This window comes from Erpetoichthys calabaricus, chromosome 10, assembly GCF_900747795.2.
Source record: "Erpetoichthys calabaricus chromosome 10, fErpCal1.3, whole genome shotgun sequence".
Taxonomy (NCBI): Eukaryota; Metazoa; Chordata; class Cladistia; order Polypteriformes; family Polypteridae; genus Erpetoichthys; species Erpetoichthys calabaricus.
The window spans coordinates 129,237,593-129,263,924 of NC_041403.2; the positions used below are offsets into that span (position 1 = coordinate 129,237,593).

A 26,332-nucleotide genomic window follows, 5' to 3' on the forward strand; every position below is an offset into this window, starting at 1 on the left:
TCAGTCTATGCTCTTAGATTAAACTAAGGACTAATTTTGTCCAAATAATTCAAGGCGGCACATGAATATAGACAGTATTTGAATAATTATTGAAAAATTAATAGAACAGTCTCTAGAGGAAATGTGGCTTTATGCAGAAACTCATTAAAAATACATGCATACATATATGCCATGATCTGAACAAACACCAGAATGTCTAAAAAGAAAAAACTTCTGACAGTCAAAATGAGGCATTATGCAGGCCTATTGTTGTTGGTACAAAGGAGCACTTGAAGATATTCTTGAGATACATCTGCTGAATAATTTGTTGGCTGAAAGTACAGTAATCCCTCCTCCATCGCGGGGGTTGCGTTCCAGAGCCACCCGCGAAATAAGAAAATCCGCTTAGTAGAAACCATATGTTTATATGGTTATTTTTATATTGTCATGCTTGGGTCACAGATTTGCGCAGAAACACAGGAGGTTATAGAGAGACAGGAACGTTATTCAAACACTGCAAACAAACATTTGTCTCTTTTTCAAAAGTTTAAACTGTGCTCCATGACAAGACAGAGATGACAGTTTTGTCTCACAATTAAAAGAATGCAAACATATCTTCCTCTTCAAAGGAGTGGTGTCAGGAGCACAGAATGTCACATAGATAGAGAAAACAATCTCTAGCAAACAAATCAATGGTGCTGTTTGGCTTTTAAGTATGCAAAGCACCGCGGCACAAAGCTGTTGAAGGCGGCAGCTCACACCCCCTCCGTCAGGAGCAGAGAGAGAGAGACAGTTTGTTTTTCAGTCAAAAACCAATACGTGCCCTTCGAGCTTTTAAGTATGCGAAGCACTGTGCAGCATGTCGTTTCAGGAAGCAGCTGCACAAAAGATAGCAACGTGAAGATAATCTTTCAGAATTTTTAGACGAGCGTCTGTATCGTCTAGGTGTGCGAACAGCCCCCCTGCTCAATCCCCATACGTCAGGATCACAGAGAGTCAGCGCAAGAGAGAGAGAAAAGTAAGCAATCTAGCTTCTCAGCCATCTGCCAATAGCGTCCCTTGTATGAAATCAACTGGGCAAACCAACTGAGGAAGCATGTACCAGAAATTAAAAGACCCATTGTCCGCAGAAATCCGCGAACCAGCAAAAAATCCGCGATATATATTTAAATATGCTTACATATAAAATCCGCGATGGAGTGAAGCCGCGAAAGGCGAAGCGCGATATAGCGAGGGATCACTGTACTTGGTTTGTCAGAGAGAGGATGCAAAGCATTGGTCATAATGGCACTAAGTTTTGTTTTCATTCTCTCCTTAGCTACTATGTCCAGAAGTTTGAGAATGTATCCCAAAACTGAGTCAGTATTTTTTAATCAGCCTGTTGATTTGGTGGACCTCTCTTAAAGTGATGTTACCAGGCCAGCACACCACAAACTTGCAAGTTTTGAACCTAGACAGCAGAAAAAAGTCTCCGCTTTCTTAGGTCTTGTGTTTCATCTATTAAAGCAATATAAAAAAAAGCCAAGAGACTGAGGTGCAGAACTAACAAAGGTACTCTTTCCCCAACGCCTTTGTCATGCAGTAGTGCAGGTAAGACTGAGGAGATCAGAGGGCTTAATGTGTGACTCAAATCTTATGTAGGACAGAAGGGTACATTGATTTATAGGGCACTTGGACCTGTTCTGTCATAGCAGATTACATTTGAACCAAGGGGCACCAATATGTTGGGGAGGTATATGAGTTGATTGATTGATGATTGTTTAAAATGTTGAGGGGGGGGTTAACGTGGAAACATTTTAGAACAGGCCTGAGTCTGAACTATACATGAGGACACAAACAATGGTGTAAAAACAAATATGCACAGTAACAAATTCTAATTCAACATTAGGGATGATCTGATCGATCACCTGGCAAACAAAATCAACTGAATTTCACTAAAAAAAGATGATCTGTAAAAAAGCCAATCACAAAAAGGGCATTTTCAGCACCTGCTTTTCTAAGCTTTACTGTAGTTAAGTTATAGTGCTCCTTTACGCAAAATATTACGGTAGTTGAGTCAGCATGCATCACATCTTTTTTTTTTTTTTTTTGGTAGCAAACTGCAGTGTAAACAAACAGCAGTGAGTGGAAGCATGCTGCATCAGTGAACAAGAGGCAACTGGCATTTCACCCTTTACATTTAGGAAGCAGTAGTAACAAACTGAAAAGAAAGTAAATTGGAGAAGTCATCCTTTGCAACTAGACAAATGGCAAGAAAAGCTACTTTAAGGAATTCAGACCTCTATTTTGTCCTTTAAATTAAAACAGACACTGCATCAGGTTTGGACAGCATTTATTTAGTAAAAGAAGCGATAAAGATAAATTTGAAATTGCTGCTTAGTAAACAATAGGCTTTTTAAAATATTTGTACTGTTTATTATTTGCTGTTGTTTGTGACACAGCATTAACGCTTAAAACTATTAAAATGTGGAAGTGCATGTATATTTACATTTAAACAGTGTTTAATTGCGAATATCAATTAATTGTGTGAGAATACATTGTGATCCTGGCACCCCAACGGCACTCAACATTTTTTTCCTCAGAATTCTACACACAACACCCCATAATGACAATGTGAAAAAAGTTTTTGAGGTTTTTGCAAATTTATTAAAAATAAAAAAACTGAGAAATCACATGTACGTAAGTATTCACAGCCTTTGCTCAATATTTGTGGATGCACCTTTGGCAGCAATTACAGCCTCAAGTCTTTTTGAATATGATGCCACAAGCTTGGCACACCTATCTTTGGCCAGTTTCGCCCATTCCTCTTTGCAGCACCTCTCAAGCACCATCAGGTTGGATGGGAAGCGTCGGTGCACAGCCATTTTAAGATCTCTCCAGAGATGTTCAATCGGATTCAAGTCTGGGCTCTGACTGGGCCACTCAAGGACATTCACAGAGTTGTCCTGAAGCCACTTCTTTGATATCTTGGCTGTGTGCTTAGGGTCGTTGTCCTGCTGAAAGATTAACCGTCGCCCCAGTCTGAGGTCAAGAGTGCTCTGGAGCAAGTTTTCATCCAGAATGTCTCTGTAAATTGCTGCAGTCATCTTTCCTTTTATCCTGTCTAGTCTCCCAGTCCCTGCCGCTGAAAAACATCCCCACAGCATGATGCTGCCACCACCATGCTTCACTATAAGGATGGTATTGGCCTGGTGATGAGCGGTGCCTGGTTTCCTACAAAGGTGACACTTGGCATTCACACCAAAGAGTTCAATCTTTGTCTCATCAGACCAGAGAATTTTCTTTCTCATGGTCTGAGAGTCCTTCAGGTGCCTTTTGGCAAACTCCAGGCGGGCTGCCATGTGCCTTTTACTAAGGAGTGGCTTCTGTCTGGCCACTCTACCATACAGGCCAGATTGGTGGATTGCTGCAGAGATGGTTGTCCTTCTGGAAGGTTCTCCTCTCTCCACAGAGGACCTCTGGAGCTCTGACAGAGTGACCTTCGGGTTCTTGGTCACCTCCCTGACTAAAGGCTCTTCTCCCCCGATCGTTCAGTTTAGATGGCCGGCCAGCTCTAGGAAAAGTCCTGGTGGTTTCGAACTTCTTCCACTTACGGATGATGGAGGCCACTGTGCTCATTGGGACCTTCAAAGCAGCAGAAATTTTTCTGTAACCTTCCCCAGATTTGTGCCTCAAGACAATCCTGTCTAGAAGGTCTACAGACAATTCCTTTGACTTCATGCTTGGTTTGTGCTCTGACATGAACGGTCAACTGTGGGACCTTATATAGACAGGTGTGTGCCTTTCCAAATCATGTCCAACTTAATTTACCACAGGTGGACTCCAATTAAGCTGCAGAAACATCTCAAGGATGATCAGGGGAAACAGGATGCACCTGAGCTCAATTTTGACCTTCATGACAAAGGCTGTGAATACTTATGTACATGTGCTTTCTTAATTTTTTTATTTTTAATAAATTTGCAAAAACCTCAAGTAAACTTTTTTCACGTTGTCATTATGGGGTGTTGTGTGTAGAATTCTGAGGGAAAAAAATGAATTTAATCCATTTTGGAATAAGGCTGTAACATAACAAAATGTGGAAAAAGTGATGTGCTGTCAATACTTTCCGGATGCACTGTACATACATATATACGCATACATATACATTCATACATATACATATATACATACATATATCTTGTCACACAGGTGTGCATGGGAGGCATGGTCTAAATGAGAGTAATTCACGCCAGACCAGGGGGTGGAGGAGTGTGCTGACCTTTTATCTCGCTTTCCTGCGGACAGTTCATGGGAAATTCCGCCTGGCCTTCATGACATCACTTTCTGGTTCTGGCCTGTTTGATGATGTCACTTCCAGTCCCGAACCCATTAAGGAGGACCTTCCAGTTCTGGCCCTTTTAATGATGTCACTTCCGGGTCCGAGTCTATGGAGGAAGATCCTTCCAGATCTGACCTCTGTTGAAATCATACCCTATTTTGGCCTTTAAAACCACCATTTATTAAATAGTTGATAAGTTCTGTTTTGGACTCTGTTCTGAGGACATCAGTGCGAGCAATTTACCAAGGAAAATTATAAGGGTGGCTGCCCCAAACCTTTTAATGACTCTTGTGCTTCTTTCTCTCCTTTATATATATATATATATATATATATATATATATATATATATATATATATATATATATATATATAATGTGTGTGTGTTCTTAGAGAAGGGGTGAAAACTGTAGTTAAGACTTATTTCATACAGGTACATTACACAAAAAAATACCAGGTGTAAAAGTACCGGGTGTAAATTTATGCTGACACTGTTAGGGTCAAATCAGAAGGGGGTTTAGAGAGGGAGAACATGATTGTGACCGAGAGAATAAAACTGGAAAAAAAAAAAAAAGCTAACTTTTACAAGTACCATAAATTTACACCCGATCTGACGCGGTTTGTTTTGAAATAATAATGTATAAGTGCGACGATGTTTTCTGATTGGTACTATTCAGGTTATAAAATTATTTCTTCAAAATGTCACATATATTTGTCTCCATTTTTCCACGGTGCTGCACTGACATCATGGACCCAAAGGCGTGAGCTCATTCAGTGCGAGCAAGAGCACGCAGGGGGTGTGGCCAATTGCTGTACGCTACAACATGCCTGACCTGGCAATCAATGCACATGTATTATGCAAGGCATACACAAGGGCCACTGAGAAGAGTGTTCTTTTGCTCACCTTGCAGAGGAACTTCGTCATCGCTTCTTACAAGAAAAAGCGATAGAAAAAGAAAACAAGGATGCAACATTGACAAGCTTCCGTTCCAAGACTGCTGTTTCCTCCAGTACAGCAAACTCAGTTAGTGTCAATTGCCCCTTCAATATAATAAGAACCACAGCATAGAGAAGTGTGTACATTGCAACAGGTACACGTCATAATTGTAGGAAGGACAGTCCTTGGGTGTGTGGAAACTGTTAACATTTTAATTTAATGATTGTATATTGTGCGGGACTGACCTCTCTGTACTATTCTTTCCTCTGCATGTCCTGGAGTACAACAGAAACACCACCATGCACCAAAATGTGGAGACTGAGCAAGATGGAGGAAAAAAGAAAGAAAAAAAAAAAACGCAGTCACTGATTATAGCTGCAAGAAGGCATGCAAATGAATATGAATAATATGAATAATGTTGCATCAGTGCCACAATGTTTTCCGTAATGTTCTATACAGGTCATAAAATGAGTTATTCCAAATATCTTATATACCTAGGTCTGTTTTTTGTCAGTGTGGCTTTGACATCATGGATCATAAGGCGCATACTAATTCAGCATGAGCAGGAACACTCAATAAAACTGAATAAAAAAAATTCAAGTGACGATGTCATACGAAGAAGGAAGATTCACCAGTTTGTGTGTCAGCTTTTATCCCTCCAGATCAGAGAATTTCCAGTTCCTTTATCTCAAAACACCGGTTTCCTCCCACAGTCCAAAGTCTTGCAGGTTGGGTGCACTGGCGATTCTAAATTGTCCCTAGTGTAGTGCTGGGCAATATACCAGTTCATACCAAAAAACGTTTTTTTACTTTTGTTATAATATGGATTTTTCTTATACCACATCACCGGTTTAAATAGCCTAAACAACGTTCAGAAAGTGGTGCAGCAGGAAACTGTTTAAGGGGGGACCTTTTTCACTGCACCGCTAAACACACATGCAACGGAGTACATGCATTAGTGGAGGTATTGAACGGTGAAAATGGACAGAGAACATTCTGAAACTGAAGCTGTAACAGATGATAAAATTGAACATGATGACACAGAAGAACTTTTGCCGAAAAAAGGAGCCATGTCTGTTGTCTGGAGATACTTTTAAAAGGTCAGATGTGGACCATTATGTTTAAATGTGTGAATACTGCTTCTATACTACTGGATAATACTGCAAGCCAAGTTGTACTTGTTTTATTTTTTTCAATACTTTGTAATGTGTAATAGTGTGATGACATGTTGACTTTATTCTTGACATTTATGTCGAGATTTAAGTTGACATGTTGAGTTTATTCTCGTAATTTGTCATTAAAGTAGAACATCGTAAACTAAACATCTTAAAATGAATATTTAATTTACATTTTCTCAAACCCCGTAATAAGTTATGTAGCACATTAAATGCTTTGTGTTAAGTGTTCCCGGAGCTAAGTTAATCGCTATGTGCTTCTTAAAATGACTTCCTCTTGCACTAGGAGGAGGCACAGGCAGCAATCACCACATAGAATACATTAATTTCATGATACTCCTGCTCCCTGAACATTTAGAATGCCAAGATAAATACTTGATATCATTTCCATGATGAAATGCATTAAAGCATGTATTAATCATGTGGGGGCACGGTGGCGTGGAGGTTGCACTGCTGCCTCGCAGCAAGGGGGTCCCGGTGTTCCCTGCCTTGAATTTGCATGTTTTTCTGGTGGGTTTACTCGGCGTGCTTCAGTTTCCTTTCAAAGTCATGTAGGATGTGGGGTTTTGTTATGCTATATCGAACCTGCTAGTGTATGTATTGCTCGTATTCACCCTGGGATATGCTGGCGCCCTGTTCAGGATTTGCTCCTGCCTCGCAAACAATGCAGGCTGGAATGGGCGCATCCCTGAATGGATGGCATAATTAAAACAAAGTTCTAAACACTCCGTGGTCTAACTTTATAACAAGTTTTAATTTCACAATGACGTTTATTGTGTGGTGATTGGTTATGAGGAGAAAGAAAAAGGAAGGATAGGAACTGGGGGTTTGGTATGTCAGACAGAGACAGCACACATGCAATTAAGACAGCCTGCTCAGAAGAACATCCATTGAATTCTGTGTTCATGTCTCCGACCACCAGATCACGAACCCAACATTTACACAATATTTAAGTTAAACCTATGCGATACCCATTCATATATCCATTTTTTGCAGCCTTGTCACACCTACCATAAAGTTCTCTACACTGAACGTACACCTGGGGACCCCTTACTGCAAGGAAGCAGCACTACCGCCACACTGCCGTGCATGTTTAATACCTGCTTTAATGCATTTCATCATGAAAATGATATCAAGTATTTATCTTAGCATTCTAAATTTTCAGAGAGCAGGAATATCATAAAGTGAATGTATTCTGTGCGGAGATCGCTCCCTGCTCCTCCTCTTAGTGCTGAGGAAGTCAGTTTAAGAAGCAAGTAGCGATTAATAACTGGGTCGGGGAACACTTAACACAAAGCATTTAATGTGCTACAATAGTTATGACGGGGCTTGAGAAAATCTAGTAAATTAAATATTGATTTTAGGATGAAGTTTAGTTTACAACATTCTACTTTAATGACAAAACAAACTATGAGAATAAAGTGGAAATGTTGACTTTACTCTCGACATAGTTTTTTTTTTTTCCTTCAACGTGGCCCTAATACGCTTCCGTAGGGCTATATCACAAATAGCATTATAAATGCAAGTTACAGTTTTATTATTTATGCATATAGCTTAGTTTGAAGAAAGGTCCATATTAATGCAGTTTGTCTTAATGATGGTGTTAAAGTTGTCATCACCAAGTTGCACTTGTTTTATTTTATTTTTATTTGGTGAATACTGTGTAATGCACCTGGGCTTGAAGTAATAGTATTATTACTGGAAGTTTCACTATTATTTATTTTATTGTTATTATTTATTAGTTTAAATATTATGCAGTTTAATGATGGTAAAGTTGTTTAAAAATTCACTTTAACGTGTCAGTGGACAGAGATTATTAACGTTAACATAAACTGTAGTTGGTTTACAAAACATATTTACTATTTATTCCTTTTCTAAGACATGTTCAGTGCAATACAACTTTTGACAAGCACCTCTGGATATTTTACTAAGTCTAAATGCCTCGTTGGATGGTTGAAAATATGTTGTCAAAATTTTAGTTTAAGTTGTTTGCAAAATTTGTTCAATAAAAAGGTTCTATATTTTGATTGCAACTGTCATGCAATGTGATTCCTTCTCTTCATTAGTGCTACCCCCTTGAAATCTATCACTTTTGGGGGCCATGCAAACCTGTATTAATACTTATGTGCACATTAAAATGTCTTTTTGTACAATATACAATTCTCATGACAGTGGAATAGGTTATTCTTAGCCAGTCTACTGCAGTAATTGCAGTGGAAAATGTGGTTAACATCCACTCATGCATGGGAAAAAAAAATACCATTGAATACCGTGAAACCGGTATAATTTTGAAAAATACCATGATACAGAATTTTGGTCATACCGCCCAGCACTACTCTAGTTTGAGGGGTTGTATCGTGACTGAGAGAAGTTAAAAAAAAAAAACAAAAAAAAACCTAACTTTTACAAGTACTATAAATTTACACTGGCTGTTATAGACGCAAATCAAATGTATGTTTTTATTGTATAATGTTAACAATATGAGCAGCTCACTACTCAAAATGGTAAATCTGCGCGACACCCCGGATCAATCCCGCAGCCCTTTGATTACAAGTCAGCAGTTCTTACCGTCATGATGCACTAGCACATTTTGTGAAAGTGTTTATTTGATATTTGGACTTCAGCCTTCACATATTATACAGTTATGTTGACATTTTGTCATTTATTACTAAAACATGAAAAACATTTCTGTTTTAACGATGTTTACATAGATTGTTGCAGACATGGAACACACATGAAATGTATATATTCACAATAACGACCTATTATTTCCCCTCTAAAACTCCAGCACTTCACTCCAAAATAATCAATGCTTGAACTGGAAGAACTTACTGCCCTTTATGTGGCGGTGGGGAGGCGGTATAGCAGGCTGCTTGCTGCTCGTCTTGATCGACACATTTACAAGATAAAAGGTTGGACGGAGAAGTGCGAAGGGATTTTTCATAGGTTTTGGTAATTCTAGTGTTAACAAACAATAGGCTTGTTAGCTTAACAGCAAAATTTCTCTATTTTACTTGTAAACTTGTTAGCATTTTAGCCTTATATGTCTTGATAAACACCTTCTGAACTTTGGATAGACTTGTTTCTTCTTTTAAAGGTTTATACGGTGTTCATTATTTATGTGTGTCATACAGTTTAAGTTTTAGTAAATAACAAGTACTGTATGAATAAAATGGTAATCCATATGTATAACACCACCTCAAGAATTAGAAACATTCAGCTGGTATACTGGAAAAGAAATCCCTGTATAAATACTGGGTATAACTGTGTTTAATTGGCAATATTAATTTAATCAATGTGTGAGAATACTTTTTTTTTTTTTTTTGTTCAACAAATGGTGAAAACTAAATTATGGAAGAAATTAATAGGACAGCTTCGAATTTGAGAAAAAAAAATTATTTTCTTGAATGCCATATGTACTATAAATAAATTTCTCTACATATTACTTGAAAAAGTATTTTAAGGGATTTTATTATTTTTGTATTTTTATGGTCACTGACCAATAAGCCTACAGAATTTTATTTTATTTATTATCAGAAATGGAACAAGCAGTGTGGTCTATAAAATTACCAAAAAAAAATAAAAATCTTTTTTTTTTGAAGACATCTCCCTAGTACTAACTTCCAAGTTTTACTGAACCTTAACCAAACAATCCCCATGCAGTACAAGTGAAGCTTTGTGCACATAGGTACATAAAGGTGAGCTATTGCATACGCAATTTATTTCCTAAATTTGACTCAAAGCTGTGACATGTACTATGAATGACCGATCACAGACAACTATACATCATTGGACAGCTCTGAACATTAGCTATCCAATAGTAATGAGACTTTTACTTTTTCTCGACACAAGGAAATATTCTGGACTCCTTGTTATTTTCACTCAACTTTACTTATCCATAGAACCCGATGACTCAATGCTATCTGATCCAAAGTCTTGCATAATTTCAGAATGGATGTAATTTTCTCAAGCTGAAAAAGGAGAAAAACAAAAGCCTTAGTTGTTGGGGAAAAAAGGGGGAAGTGAGGGTCTTAGAAGGGTCTTGATCACTTGGCAATAAAAGTCATGGCGGAAGTAAATAGTTAAGGTGTTATTATTAACTCTGGCCAGAACTTTAAATCACACCTTAACCACACTACTTGAATGGCATTTTTTTTCATTTAGGGAACACTGCAAAAGTTAGACCTCTTCTAACTAGACTACATTACTGTAACACACTCTTAACAGGCCTACAGTACCTAGGAAAAACATTAATAGGATACATTTAGTTCAGACTGCAGTGGCAAGAATTTTAACCAGTAAAAGAAAGTCTCTGCATATCAGTTTTAGACTGGTCAGACTGCTTACCTAGGTTCTTTAGAACTAATTAAAAAATATTAATCGTAGATAAAGCTCTGAATAATCTTGCTCCTTAATTTTTTCAGTGCCTGTCCCTTTATATTCCCAATTGTAATCTTAGATTCTCTAACAACTATTTTGCTCATTATTCCAAGAGCTAAGCACAAAACTGAGGTTTTGCAGTTAGGCAACAAAAACCTGGACTATTTCACCAACAAAAATACTGCAAAATATTAAATAAAAATAATAATAAAAAAAAATCCTAAAAACCCACTTTTAATTTGGGTTTTTCGTAGCTGCATTTTAGCTCCACTAACAGATAACATACTAGTCGCAGTACTTGTAAGAAACACGTAACAGAATACATTTTTCATATCTCTTGCCCTACGTGTAACTTCAGCACCATTCCTCTGAATCAGCATGTGTCTGAACCTCTCCTGACCAGCACGGTCATGAAAAGCCTGCAATTCAGACCCTGTGATTTTGAGGCACCCTGCTCAACTCTCGGTATAGGTTCTGTACCTTGACTCCTTCATATCATGTGTCTCACACATGCACTTCATCTTTCAATCACATCACCAGATTCAAACAGACCAATAACACCAAAGCCAAACTGACCAATCTGACTGTTTAGAGGGACCTTTTTTTTTTTTTTTCTTTTTAAAATAGTCTTTTGGCCTTGAAGCCATTAAATATTTTAAGCATCCCATCAGCTGGAGATTTTCTCTTCTGCCTTCTCTGGCCATCCAATCATATCACTGGACTTATTATAATAATGGGACTTGAAATGAATCTATAATTAAGAACCCTACTTTATCTATTACTTCTATACATGTTTATTACTGATATGTGTATTCTTATTATTGGCATTTCATTTATTCATTCATATACAGTAAGTATTTCAAATTGATGCTTTTCTTTCTTCTTGCATTTTTTCCACTGACATTTTGTAAAGCACTTTGAGCTATATGACTTGTATGAAAACATGCTACAGAATTAAAAAGTTGTTTTTGTGTGGTACACTAGAAAAGTGCATCACTTGGCTGTGTTTATGTGCAGTAATCGAATTTACACAGGCTTGCAAGGCCAACATTAAAGAAAATTCTACATTCACACTAAGAATATCTTCATTTTCATTTTTCACATCTGCAGTCAACACACATCTAAAGTAGCATTAACTCTCAGTTTAGGCATCTGCCTTCAGAGTAAAGTATGATATCCTGCTACAGAACACCAAGCATTTACTACAGCAAAAGAAATGGTTAAAGTAAAGCAAGCATTCCTACTTGGACCAGTATACCCAAACCCACCACTACAAAGCAACTTATAAAAAACACAGTGACTGCACAATTGCCAAAATATTTACAATGCCTTTTTTTTTTTTTTTACAATACACGAACAAACAGGCTAAGCCAACTTGATCAGGGTCTCAATATATATCCAATATAGGGACTGAACTGACAGCCTTGTGATAGAAAACCTAAAGCTTTTGTTACCATTTCACACAATGAAACCACAGAAGCAAGGCCAACTGAAGATGTGGCTGCATTCATGGGTAGTGAACATAAAATAAAATGAGTAGTGGCACATCATTATAAACAGAAAGGGATATGTACAAATGCAAAATGAAAGAGGTGGTTATTTATGGGGAGACTTCAAACTCATTCAGAGAAGTTTACAACAAAAGAAAAGAAGGTTTCTTCTTCTTTTGGATGCTCATAATGTTCAAAGTAATCCTATTGCAAAGTGACCACTGTCAGTCAAATGTACAAACAGTTAATAATGATTTCACTTTGAAGTAGTGTCTAAGTTTTAGATATTAATTTGATTTCTTTCTTCCTCCAAGAACTACATTTTGAGGTTTCTTGCAGATGTTCAAAATCATGCTTGGCACAGTGTAAAATGCCCAGTTAATTGTGCACACTTACATGCAAATGTATTGAGCTAGATTCAGCCTTGATTCGTTTTTTCCACCCCTCTAGTAACAGGTGAATGGAGAGGGGTTATCATCAGAAATACCAATGTAGAACAATCCAAATTATTTAAATTTCCTGTTTAGGAATATTATAGTTTCCTTGTTAATTACAATGATGAGCAATGTTTCAAAAAATACTTCATAGTGGCATAACTTGTGTCACACTGTGAGATTTCTATATAACTATATTAAATGTGTATGCAGACAAGTAATGTTACAATTCTTCTAGCAGCAGTAGAACCAAAAAGGGAAAGTGTTGGGAGTCTCAGTAAAGGCTTCCAAGTACTTACTTGGAACTAAATAGGCAAACCGTTTAACAAATCAGCTTTCACTCAAGACAAAGTTTTCTTAAGTGTTTCTGCATTCCATGTTAAAGGTAAACCAAAAAGGAGCTTAACTTTGATAACAAATAATAAGCCAAACTAGATAAGCTATACTTTAAAATTTTCCAGTGTTCAGTGAGCATAATCTACTTTAATGTTACACTTACTTTAAAAACAAACTCTTTTGGACTCAAAGATTGATGTCAAAATAATCATCTACTTTTGCCTCTTATGTTTGATACAACCAACTCCAGACAATTCAGTGCTTTCTACTATAATGCTTAACATGGATGGAAAACACACTGTAAGGGTGATTGTGATCAGTGCAGAGAATTAATAGATCTTTGATTTCTTTATAATCCTGCATTGAACTGGTGTCTTGTCCTGGAATTGTTCCTGCCTTGTTGGAATAGGTTCCAGTTTCCCCGTGAAACTGATCTGGATAATTGGATATAGAAAACAGATGGACAATTCCTTTATGCACTCTTCAATTCAGTCCTCACATTTAAAATTATGTTTAACTTCAGTAAAAAAGACTAAGTTGGCCAAAAAACAAAGAGAATCTGGTCTAGATTAGCCTGAAACGTAAGAGTACACAATTTTACTGATCTTAACAAGGGTCCCAGGGAAAGCTAGGACTACACTGAGCCAGATATGCATGATAAAAAGTCAAGTAACTTCATTGACGCCTTTGTGTGAATGTGTAAGTAAGGTATTTCTTTTCAATCATTCTAAAACAGCCAGTTTTTGACTGTAGAGATAAATTAAGCTGAAATTTGAACACTTGAATGGTTTTTGCTTCCCTAATACTCTTCCTACTTGTGTGTGGAGATGAGGTACATCAGCTTTTCATAAATTAAGCCACCATAACTTGAGTTATTATTCTAATACTGGTACGCTATATAGGGAATGCATACAGTGTGTGATTAAGTCCTTTTCTTTGCCATAGTAAAAGATGGCAACATTTCTCATGCATTACCTCCTATTTATAAACTAGTGAAACATGAAATCCAAAACAAATTTACTAATAAATTTAAATAAGAGGTATTTGTAGTTCAGTGTTTAACAGCTGCAAGGGTTCAACACTAACATTTCCATTGAGAGAAATACAGTAAGTTACTCATTTAAAAATATTTCATACTGAAATAATTGTATGAAAATAACAGCTTATGGCTCTAGTTTTGGCTTAAAACATGATTCTGTTTTGTTCAGAGTTCGTTTGCCAGTAACTTTAAGTGCTCTTTACAGTTTAAAACATATTGAGCCAAATATAAATCTATAATCTGAAAAAGCTAAGATGACAAGGTAGGAATGCTGTGATGATCACATAACTACACTATAATTAAAAAGCAGTCTCTTCGATAACTGTTTTATTGTATATTCCAACTTAAATGTATAGCATATCATATATAATATATATAATGCACGTGAAAAGCAGAAAACTGCTTATGGTCAAATGTTCCAGTCATATATACAGGATATACATTCACCAACAATTTCAAAAATAAAAGAATCATTAGCTTTAAATATAGCATGTCCAATTATATTAATATTTTTAGATGGGTGAGGTCCTGTGCAGCAAAGGCAGACATTAAGTCCAATATAGCCAGAGGTAAAGTAGAGCATTATTTCACAAAAATTACAGTTAGCTAGGGGATATCTACAAAATAGAAGATGCACACAATGAGTGAGAAGCAAATTGTCTTTACTTAATGTATGCCACTATGGATGAGTGGAAATCTAAAATTGAAGAATATGCTTCATAATAATAATAATTAATTTTATAATTTTTTGCATTTATATAGCGCTTTTCTCACTACTCAAAGCGCTCAGCAATTGCAGGTTAAGGGCCTTGCTTAAGGGCCCAACAGAGCAGAGTCCCTAATGGCATTGACGGGATTCGAACCGGCAACCTTCCGATTGCCAGTGCAGATCTCTAGCCTCAGAGCCACCACTCCGCCCATGATCTTCTTTGCACCACACTGTGTGAATGAGTGAGCAGATAGGAGGCACTATATCTTTTTCTTTTCCCACCACACATTCAGGTAAAGCAGGCAGAGGAATAGTAAAGGAAGCACACAGTTTGCTCACTCTCAAAAAGCACGGGAGGTGGAGAAATGCACCATGCATTTTCTTATGCCAACATTACCTTTAAATTTTCAGTAGAATGTCACATCTCTCTTCAATATCCCTACTGGTAAATTTAGGTCAATTAGCCAAGTATCTCAGGAAAATCAATGAAATAGGTCTTGCAGGCATATAAAGTTTACAATAAAGTCTTATGAACAGTAAGCAAAAACCTAAAATATATTCAATATAACAGAGGCCTCAGCAACTAGAATATACTATTTCTGAAAAGCATGTCAATCAACAACCCTAAAGCATAAAACGTTTAAATATGCCAAAATGATTTCTGTTTTTTTTCCCCCATTATGTGATCCGGGATAAGTTTGGTTCTTATTTTGTTTCCTTTAAATTAATTGCTGAAGGCTCTTCAAAACAAAGCTCACGTTCTCCAGATAAGTTGGCCCAAGTTCCAATAATAAAGCAAAAGACATCAAAGGGATGACTCAAATTAGGCAGTCACTCACTGGTTTCAAGCTCATGTTTTCAGGAAAACAACAAACTTGTACTCAGAGCCTTACACTCTATGGGCAGCTTTTAACTTACACAAAACTTAGTTTTAATGTAAAGTACCATGTGAGAAGTATATTAAATACAAACTAACAGTGTTCAATGCATGTGAAACAGAATACAAGGCAAAGGGGAAAAAAATCTTGCAAAAACTTAAATGGCACAGTGTAAGGAGAGAAAAAAAAATACTTAAGAGTACAAAAAGTAGACAAAAAAAGTTTTCCAGAAGTTCCTCATCATCTTATGTGAATAAACATGACAAGCAACAACTGTAAACATCAGATTTAATCAGCTTACAAGTAAATCTTTTGGAATGGAAGCTCATAACAGAGACAAAGCTGGAACCTGGCTGTCAGTCTAGTTCTGATTTCTGACAGAAAAGCATCTTAACAGATTTGTAACGATACACCTGAAAAAAAATGTGTGCAATTTTGGTACATAGGTTACAATAAGACAAATAAAAGCCCTGGGAAAAATCAAGAAATTTAGTGACTATGATATACAAGTAAACATTAAAAGAACTGAATCTTTTCAGCTTGTTGAATCATAAAGTAAGGAGTGACAGCATAGCAACTTCAACATTTTAAACATATGTATACAACTTAAGGACAGTTTGTACTTGTTTAACACCTTTTAAAACAATAACACAGGGTACAAAACACTATATTATAGGTAAATTTTACAAAGATCTAGGGAAGTAGATTTGACATCAAGTTCTCCAGTTAAGGGTGGAACATTTGGTACTTACAAATCTCTCACTGACTACAAAATAATAGGCTGATTAAAATGGCCTCTATTTAGGATGAAACAGTTTTTATTAGTGGCTGTTTTGGCCAAAAGAATGCAGTTTTACATTTCAAAGGAGGAGAAAGACTGACAAAATTGAAGTGAATTTTGCATAAGAGCGGATATAGAACTATTAATGTTTATATAGATTTAACATGTAGACATAATGACAAAGCGTGCAGGGAAAAACTTATTCCCGAAACACAAGCACCACCAAAGAGCATCTTCTGCCTTTCTCGTGTACACCAAAAGTCATTATTCACCACCATGAACAGTAAAGAAATACATAGTTAGCTTCGTAATTTGAAAATGTGCAGGCACTGCAACAGATCAGGCTGAATCTGTTAACATGGATGTCTGTCTAATGCTAAAACACAAATCTTAATGCAAACCAAACAAAACAGGAGATCCAAAAAAAACACATAAAACATTTTGCAGCATATGCCTTAGGCCAGGTTTATATTTCATGAGACACAATGTGTGCACCCGAGCAGTGTAGTGTTTATACATGCGCATCTACTTTATGTAAATCTGAAGGATTCCACCTGGTGGCAGTGCAAAATATCTTAATGGTGAGAAAATGACTGGCATCATTGTGTTATGAATTGCCCAAAAAATCCACTAAATTCCCAGGACATCCTGTAATATTTTTGGGTAAACCCTTGTACACTAGTGCCATTTTAGCATCAACAAATGCCCAAACCTGCATGACCATGGAAGGAAACCAGAGCACACTTGGAAACCCAACAGGAAAACATGCAAACTCCAGGCAGGGAACACCAGGGATGTGACTCATTGTGAGGCAACAGTGCTACCGCCCCGCCACTGTGTCGCCTCTACATGTGTAATTCTTAACAGTATTAATCATTTACTAGGGGGCTTCGCTCGCCAACCCCCGTGTTTGGTTTTTCCGGATACACACTCTTAAAATTTTTTTTTTTTCTTTGAATTGTTGCTATTTCATTAGTTTCACTTTTATTTCAGAACTTCTGTAAAAACGATATTTGGAATCTTTGGAGTCCTAATATGCTGAATCTTTTAAATGAGGTCAGTGAGACATGTGTTTAATGACTTTGTACCATAATTCAGGATAGGTTTCTCGGTTTGGAATTTTAGCACAGACATAAACGATCTACATCATCAGTAGTTAATTTGTTTTGCAAAGTAACCAATAAATGCATGTGAGGTAAACCCCGTTTTTGAAATTCTCCGAGTTAAACTTCAAAGCCTTACAATATTTGCATACAGGGTGGTCCAGATCTAATTATTCAATTATGCAATTTTCATTTCGCTATAACTTAAGTTTATTACATAGAGAATTCACAAAAAATTATTTTTGTTGCCGATAGATGGCAGCATCTGCCCTGCATTCGTTTACTGCAAGATATTTCGAACAATTCTTTTGTCTTGCATTGTTTTCCTGCATTGCATTAAAAGTTGCATAGTTAGATCTGGACCACCCTATACTTCTGACATATCACCTATGTCCATATATTCGATCTCTACTTGCCTTTTCGTTTACTGTTTTTATTTTATTTATTTTGACACTGTCGTTTTTTTCTGCTTTTATATTCTGTATCTTGCTCAGCATGTGTATCATGCCTACGTTTTTGAGTCTTTTGAATTTCAGTTTTCATCATCTCTAACCTGCTCTGCATGTGTTTGGCCCCCTTGTTTTTTCAACCTCTTTATGACATTTTACTTTGTTTTCTACTCTGTCTTTTATTTCTGACCTTGCTTTGTTCTGCTTTTATTTTCCAATGACACCTGGTCCGTGGTGATTATTTTCCCTTTTTCGAGTAATAATTTCCATTTGTTTGCGCTACTGCGATCTTTACTTTCTTTTTTTTATACTTTCTAATTTTCCTACTTTCATATTCTTTAACTTTCTCCACATGTTTATCGCGCCGTTTTTTTTTTTTTTTTGAGCCTTTCGAATTCCACTGCTTTCATAATCTCTAACCTGCTCTGCATGTGTATAGCACCAATGTTTGTGAACGTCTTTATGAAGTTCTACTTTGTCTTTTACTCACTGTCTTTTAATTCTGAGCCCGATTTGACATGCTTTTTTTCAATTCCATTTGTCCCAAGATGATAATTACGTTCCTTATTTTCTGAAATTGCACCTAGATTATTCTTTTTCGCTCTTTTTTCTCTCCAACGCTTTTGAGTCTCTTTTCTCCGCGCTGCTTTCTTCTCCGCTTAGTGATCGACGTTTCATAACATTGTCCTTATACGCTTTATATGCGCTGAGACCCTGGATCTGTGTGTGCTTGAATCCTTTAGACCAGTGGTCCCCAACCTTTTTGACAGCAAGGACCACTTTATTAGATGCAAATTTTTCCACGGACCGGTCGTGGGGGGCAGTTTTATACACAATTTACATAACATTTCTATTATTATTAAAGTTATTAAGCAGTTCGCATACATTTGCAATCTGAGATTTTTCTTCTTTTATTGCATATAACAAACACATATGCTTTACATTTGCCAATCCAACAGATTGCACATCACAAACATTAACACTGCAATCTTTTTTTCGTGTCTGCCGTTTCTATAGGAGGGTGACAATGAGTTAAATTCCAATGGATGTTTTTCAAATGTTGACAAGCAATAAGCAAAAGGAATCAATGAAAACCACAGACAACAAAAACAGCAAAAAAAAAAAAAAAAAAACAGTACGAGGAAAGTTCGAAGAAAGAGGTTTTTTTAGAATGTTTCTGTTTGGGGATCGTTGTGCAAACGTGCACAACTGAGCTGCGACCACAGATCTAACTGCTCTGTGGATGATTCGTTCAAGCATTTCAAGGTCACTTGGTTGTAATGAAAGCATCTGTTGAACGTACTTCGTAGTAACGTGATTTCTATAGACTCATGTCATATGGGGAAACTGTCGGGACCATAAAAATACTTTGTTGTAATAGTCTCTCACCTCGGTCTCTCTCCTCTCTCTGCACCGCTGCAAAGCCCCGCCCGCCAAGCGTTCTGAAAAGTCTGAGTGAGTCGCCGTTGCCGGCAGTTCTCTCGCGGCCCGGCTGTCAGATGGCTGCGGACCGGGGGTTGGGGACCCCTGCTTTAGACGACTGAATGTTTTTCTGCCCGCCATCTTATTTGATATTGGTTGTAAGTAGGCCATGCCTTGCAAGAATCTTATATTCTACGTCATCGCAAGATGATCCTGGGTCAATGTCTTGGCACAAAGTCTCATGTTTAAGGTCCTCGCAAGATGCTCCATGGCCATTCTCTTTCGTCTTGCGGGTCTTTTAAGTGTCTTCCGTGATCTTAACGTGAAGATCATGTCTCGTCTCCCGTCTTTCTCTCCCAGGACTTTTTTTTTTTTTTATAACAGAGAGAAATGAAGTTAATGATTTATCTATTAAATGTAACATACATACTTTAACACATTTCATCCTGGAAGTGATATTAAGTATAAATCAAAGGATTTTAAATGTGCCTAGAACTAGAATATCAAATTTAATTTGTTCTGTGTGGCAATCGCTGCCTGCCACTGCTGTCAGCACAGGAGGAAACCCTAGAAGTACAAAGCAACTGGGTCAGTTTAAAGATGACGTTTACAACAGTCTACTTTAATGACAAAATAAACTAAGATGAAATTTACACTTTTATCATGAAATAGACCTTTCATTTCTTCACTGTGTCCCTAATTGTTTTTCACTATGGCTCATATACGCTTCCGTATATTCTGAAGCTGTTGCGAAGGTGTTCAAAAAAAAAAAAAAAAAAAAAAAAAAAAAAAGACAGCACAAAAGATGGTATACGAGACCTCTAAAATGTATTGTTTCATTACGACAAGAAATATGTGATGCTTGTATTACCTAAGCAAGAATTAGATGAAGAAAAGCACCACAAACACATTTGTATGTCAGCATATGTTTGATGATTTGCTTTGCTTCACCACATTAAACCATTCATTAAACATCGAAATACACACATTGATCCTGTAGGATCTGCAAAGCGGTTTGATGTCACATACTGATAATAAACAAAGACTCTGACATCATATTGTAACTTGAACACACTGTGACCCCAGATTTTTTTCCTGGTACTACTACGTTGCTTTAATTTCTGAGGACGTGTCAAATGAACGCGTGCCAACCATGATGCATGCATGTTCTGAGTGTGAACTATAAACTGGACCTTAAACTATCATTCTAAGATGTTGGGGCTGTCTTCATAGTTCTAAATAATAACAAAACATAAAACTAAAGCATACTAAATAGTTTCTTGCCCTAATCAGCTTTTTGGAAGAAGAGGTAACTGGTGATGCACTAAAATGATTATGTCTATGCACTAAACTGAGTGGATCTGCATTTATAGAATACCACAGTAACTAATCATTAACAAAGTACTCCCACTAACATGTGCTTCATAAACTGTCTTTAATTAAGTGCTATGTGAGACTGGATGGAACACCAAGGTTTTTGGTCACTGAGATGATAAAGTTCACAACTTAGAGGAATTACATTAAAAGCTGTAACAAGGTACTCAACTCACCCTCACTCCCTCAATAATCTACTGTGAACAACTGCCTATCCACTGACACCAACCCATCACCTAGCACTACCAGCTAAGAAGGGAGAACAAAAAAAAAAAAAAAAAAAAAAAAAGGCACGTCACATATACCATGAAGTACATGTTTAAAAAACATGCACAGAAAGTAAAAACCTGCAACAATATATACCACTAGGCCTAGGTAATAATATCAATTCCCAATTAATTATTTTTCATTTAAACAATTCAATATCGATTCTTTAAGTCTCAAGATCTTGTGAAACTCAATGCTCAATTAGAGTTTTGCTTATCTTCATTTTTGGCATCCAATCCAGTAGATGTCGCTAATGCACCTATTAAGGCTTCCTACAGAAAAAGCACTTTACTGATTAATCGGCACCTTAGAGACTTAAATCAGATGTGTGGACTTCCTACGAATTCAAAACAGTATGTCTGTAAAGAGCAACTGAATAAAAGCAAAGCCATACATAAGCTGTACAGCTCAGAGGTAAAGTACAGCTGTAACACAACAAACCCAAGAAATCATTTATCCCAATGCCACCGATAAACCTAAGCCAAAGGAGTAGAGCCTAAACAATTCACACAGGAGATAGCAGCATCCTAAGCATCCATTTAATTCACCTCATGCCCAAAAAATAGAATCTATAGCAGTTTTTATCTTCATATATATATGAGACCCTACACCATTATTAAAAACAATGGCTTTACACAAATGACACAGGTTTTTGAACTGCCATATGCAATATCAATGAGAAAGCAAACATGTCAAGTTATTTGCTTATATAGGCTTTATGAAGATCTTAAGTAAAGCATTGCCATGTCTCAGGTCAGCACGGACAGTAGCCCTAAATTACAACAGCAGAACATCCAGGGCAGCAGATTCCTAAGTGACAATCACGTTACTACATTAAAAATCACTGTTTTGCACACAAGCATGCTGCAAGCCAGTCACAGTGAGAGACACCTTTCTTCCTATACAGTATGCAGAGCTACATAGATGACTGGCTGTCTTTACAAAGCGCAATGATATTGTATTCCCATCTTCCTAATACAATACTGATGTTAACTGTTCATTACTAATCAAGTATTTCTTCTTAAATGTATTCCTTGATTATGCATGTTACGAAGTCAGTGTAGATACCTTTCATGTTCTCTGTGCATGGTTAAGCAAGTTCTACAAAACCATGACTTCAAATATATCAGTGCACACTAATTCAGTCAAGATAAAATCTATATCAAATCAGATTGGGACATTGTGAATCAAAATCAAATGGGGACATCAGTGCCAATTTCCAGCCCAACATAACAACACAATTTTCTCTATATGATTACTATTGCTGACCAGTTTGACCAAGATTCTTAATAATAACCAAGTAAGATTATATGCACTCATGAATGTAGAGTAATTGATTACATCTTGCCTGAAGAAGGGGCCTGAGTTGCCTTGAAAGTTTGCATATTGTAATCTTTTTAGTTAGCCAATAAAAGGTGTCATTTTGCTTGGCTTTTCTCTACATTCATAATGGCTAACATGGTACAACACCCTAGTACTACATGCACTCATGAAAAATGTATCAAAGAAAGTGTTCAGTTAACTTCTATTTAGTTTACAGTTACTATAATGGAGGGATAAAAGTAGAAAACAAATTATGTTAATTACCACCTAAATAATAATAAAACTATGAGCAATGCTTCAAAATAACCCATTTGCTGAGTTCTTCAGCATTAAACTATTTTCCAAACTGTAGAATCAAATAACATGTATTTTTTAATTTGACATAAAAACCCTAATTATAAACTGTGTGGCTCAACTATTAGAACACTGTTAATCTATAAGAATGGATGGGTCATTTGACTACAGCTGGTTTCTTGAGGAACTTTAAGTCCTTCTGGCTATTTATAGTACTATATCTCTGCCAAGCCTTCCACACAACCCAACAGAATAAACATCTAATTGTACTTTTCATTTGTTTTAAAATGGTCAAAACATTCAGTAACTGAATTGTGCCTAGCAAACATCACAATGAAGAGAACATAATGTGTAACAAAGAAACAATATGTTCAGCCTGATCTGCTACACATTGTGCAATTACTGAGGAGTAATCATCTTCTATGCTTTATGTTACAATTAAAATTAGAAATTTCAGAAAGAACAGAAATGTATTTGCTTTCAAACATTAATGAACTGCAATTGTGTCATCAATACATTTCAGGATTACTATTAACTTTAGCCAAAAAACTTAACTCAGAATTCAGTTTATTTTAATGTGTTCATCACAAAAATATCTAAAGATTTTACTGGACTGGTATTTTTCCACACAGCACAGATTTTGTTGCTGTGTTAAAGTACAATTTATGGATAACTGAGCCCTAGGTGGCAGGATTGTTGATTGCATGTTTCAACAAGCTTCCACTGGGAGTCTGTATTACTCTCACAGTCCCAAGATATATTTTCATGCCAAACAGTGGCTCTACACTGTCCCTTTGCAAATACTGTACATACAGGTTGATCTCTGTATGTGCCCTGAATCTACTTCCAGTTCCTCCTGTGCACCTCTTGCTGAAAGGCTAGGGTTTATCTCCATTCAAAATAGAAAAATGATATAAGGAAAACAATGGAGAGATAGCTGTAAAACAGGACAAAATCTGGATTTCGCAAAAAAAGCAAATGTCTTAACTACTGATAAATGTCTGTATGGACATGTGCTTTTCTTGCTAAGTATAAGATCTGTATAAATTAAACATCACTGTAAACACTTATAATGGTATTGAACCAACAAAAGTGTTAATATACTTCAGAAACAATTAACTTTGAAAATGTTATGTAAAGTACAAAATGGATGAGCAAAGTGTACAAATTATACAATGATGAAAATACGGACCCATCAATGATAAGAAATCCAAATCAAAAATGAGTAAGTATAAATGAAAATGTGTTACTCATTGAATTTCAACTACTTTCTTCACAGAACTAGTCAAATAGATGTGTCCTTGATGAATCGTTTCGAACTACTCTATGCATTCAACACAATGTACTCAACTTTAGAATGGCTAACTGAAAAGAAGTACAGTGCAGCAGAACTTGAACAACTATTTTTCATTCATAAAAGTAGGTATTTCTGCAGTATACACATTTATAAAAATGTTTTTCTATCTTTAAATACATGTATCATTAAGATGAATAAATTGATGCAGATTATTATCCATGTATTCAAGCATTAATATTCCATGGGAACTAAAGATACATAAGGGGAAGTCAACTGGTCAGTTTTGTCATAATACATGGCAGTTATTACAGTTTGTGTGTGCATGATTAAGGTACAAAGCACAAAAATTGAACTGTGTCCTAAAAAAGGGTCAATTAGGTATATCTTATGTGGCTTGCAGCTCATATGATTTGAATACTTGCTTAAAGCAGTAAGCTGCAAGGATGAAAGACACCTTCCCAAATTCACATCATTAGTATTACCATACCTTATACATGATCTGTGTACAGCTGACCTGCAATTAAAGACAAATTCAAATACTGCCTTTTACATGCTCACTCGGGCCTGTCCATCCTCCATTCCATCTGCAGTCATGTGTGCAACAAATTGCTCAGTAAGAAGGTCTCTGTTCCCCCGCTGGCAGTGGGTAGATGGCGCTGCCGAGCTGCGCATCTCTCCTTATGTAACCCAAATCATATCCCTTTAGCAGCCTCCCACAACTAAACAGAATTGCGCCCCCTATCGACTTAGATGGGAAGTAGGATTTTCTGACATGTCTGCAGCACATTTTGGGCGGAGGCATTATTATGTCCAGCAGTCAAAGGCGCTTTCGACTACATACGTATAATAGATTAATAGACGACAATTCCACCTAGAATACATCTTCGTGGAAGCGGTAGAAAACTTTCCCGAGACGTCAATTTGGGAAGTGATCGCCAGTACCCGAATACGTCAAGGCGGCAGACGTATCTCGTTCAAAAATGTGCCATGAATAAAGGGGAGGCATGATGAATTCATATTCACAAAGTTCGACCGCGCCATTTTCTATGCAACGTCACGATCATCCAAAAAACGGGGATAATTACCTTTCCATTCATTAATGTTCTGTGTTCCCAATCGGCCACTACGCTCCCACTTGAATAAGCACGATGACAGGGCTAGAGGCAGGTAAAAGTAACTGAGCCGCTTAACCAGAGGCTCCCCCTTTTTTTTTTTTTGCTCACTCACAAGCACACGCCAAGCAGTAAAACCGCTCAGATCGGGAGTCAAAGCACAGACTGTCAAAACCAGATATTTAGATTACTCTCCTATTCAACAATCGGGGACAATACGTTAACGTCGCTCGGGAATTACTACCAACTTGCTACCGAAATGAGGTTTATTAAAACACTGCGTCGCGAATAAAAGTCATCCTCCTCCTTCTCCTCCCCCCACAACACAAAAAGGTGAAATGATGTGCGGCTTATTCTATATGTACAATACGTTTAAACATGTTAAATGTAACGTTAATGAAATTAAAATTCAACACCACCTAATGGAATTATTTCACAATCTTCATCTACCCCGAATTCTAAACTGAAAACGATTTTATAGCCATTGTGTACAAAACTCGCCTTTCTTTTTCTACGACTAAAATCGATCTCTACTCACCTCCGGCGGTAGTCAAGTAAAAAAGAAAACGGCGGCTCGGCCGAGGTGAGAAGGAAACGCGGGTTTTAGTTACCTTCTGGGACAGACAGACGCTGGGCTGACACACGACTATAAAAATTATTGCACAACAGCAAAAAATGCTTTTAAAACACTGCTGCAAAACGTGTGCGCTGCCCACGCGAAGACAGCAGGTCGCTTTACCTGCCGGATAGCGGGGATGCAGCCGATCCGCAATGGAGACAAAGGGCGGCCTCTCTCTCTCTCCCTCACACTCTCTCCCTTTTCCTCCTCCTCCTCCTCCTCTTCCTCGCTCACTCACCCACCGTCCGCACTCCGCTGCTTCTTCACTCCGGGGAAACACACCGAGCCGAAAGAGGGAGCTCGCCGGGCTTCAGCAAGACGGCGCAGAAAAGACACCGACCGGGAGCCGCCGCTGCTCCCGCCCTTTGCTGCCTACCAAGGTGCTGTCGCCTCTCATCTAGGCATTCCGTGGACAAGGAAATAAGGGTCTCATCAGTCTTGTGTTCTTTAGCCTCGCTATATTTTTATTATTAAATTTCACCCCCTCAGACAATGCACCCCAGCCGATCCTGCCCTGACTAAAATGGCGCTCGAGAAAGAGCGGAAGTGACATATGGGTTTGATTACCATAAGGCAGAGCTTTGTCCGACAGAGAGCGGCGTTGAGCTGCTCAGTAGAA

General features: G+C 37.3%; 1 protein-coding gene across 8 annotated transcripts in view; it reads right to left on the bottom strand.

Annotated features, from left to right (window-relative positions):
* Positions 1–26,332, bottom strand: part of adnpb (activity-dependent neuroprotector homeobox b) — a 119,634-nt gene that overhangs the window by 93,083 nt on the left and 219 nt on the right. For 2 of the 8 annotated variants that reach the window (XM_051932986.1, XM_051932987.1), the window contains exon 1: positions 25,956–26,269. The exons of 2 other annotated variants lie outside the window; for them this stretch is intronic. The gene's annotated coding sequence lies outside the window, so the exon portion shown is untranslated. Of the gene's footprint in view, positions 1–25,067; positions 25,515–25,833; positions 25,914–25,951; positions 26,270–26,332 lie in introns of those variants that run through there. 4 more of the 8 variants (XM_051932982.1, XM_051932985.1, XM_051932989.1 and 1 more) reach the window with 3 other exon arrangements.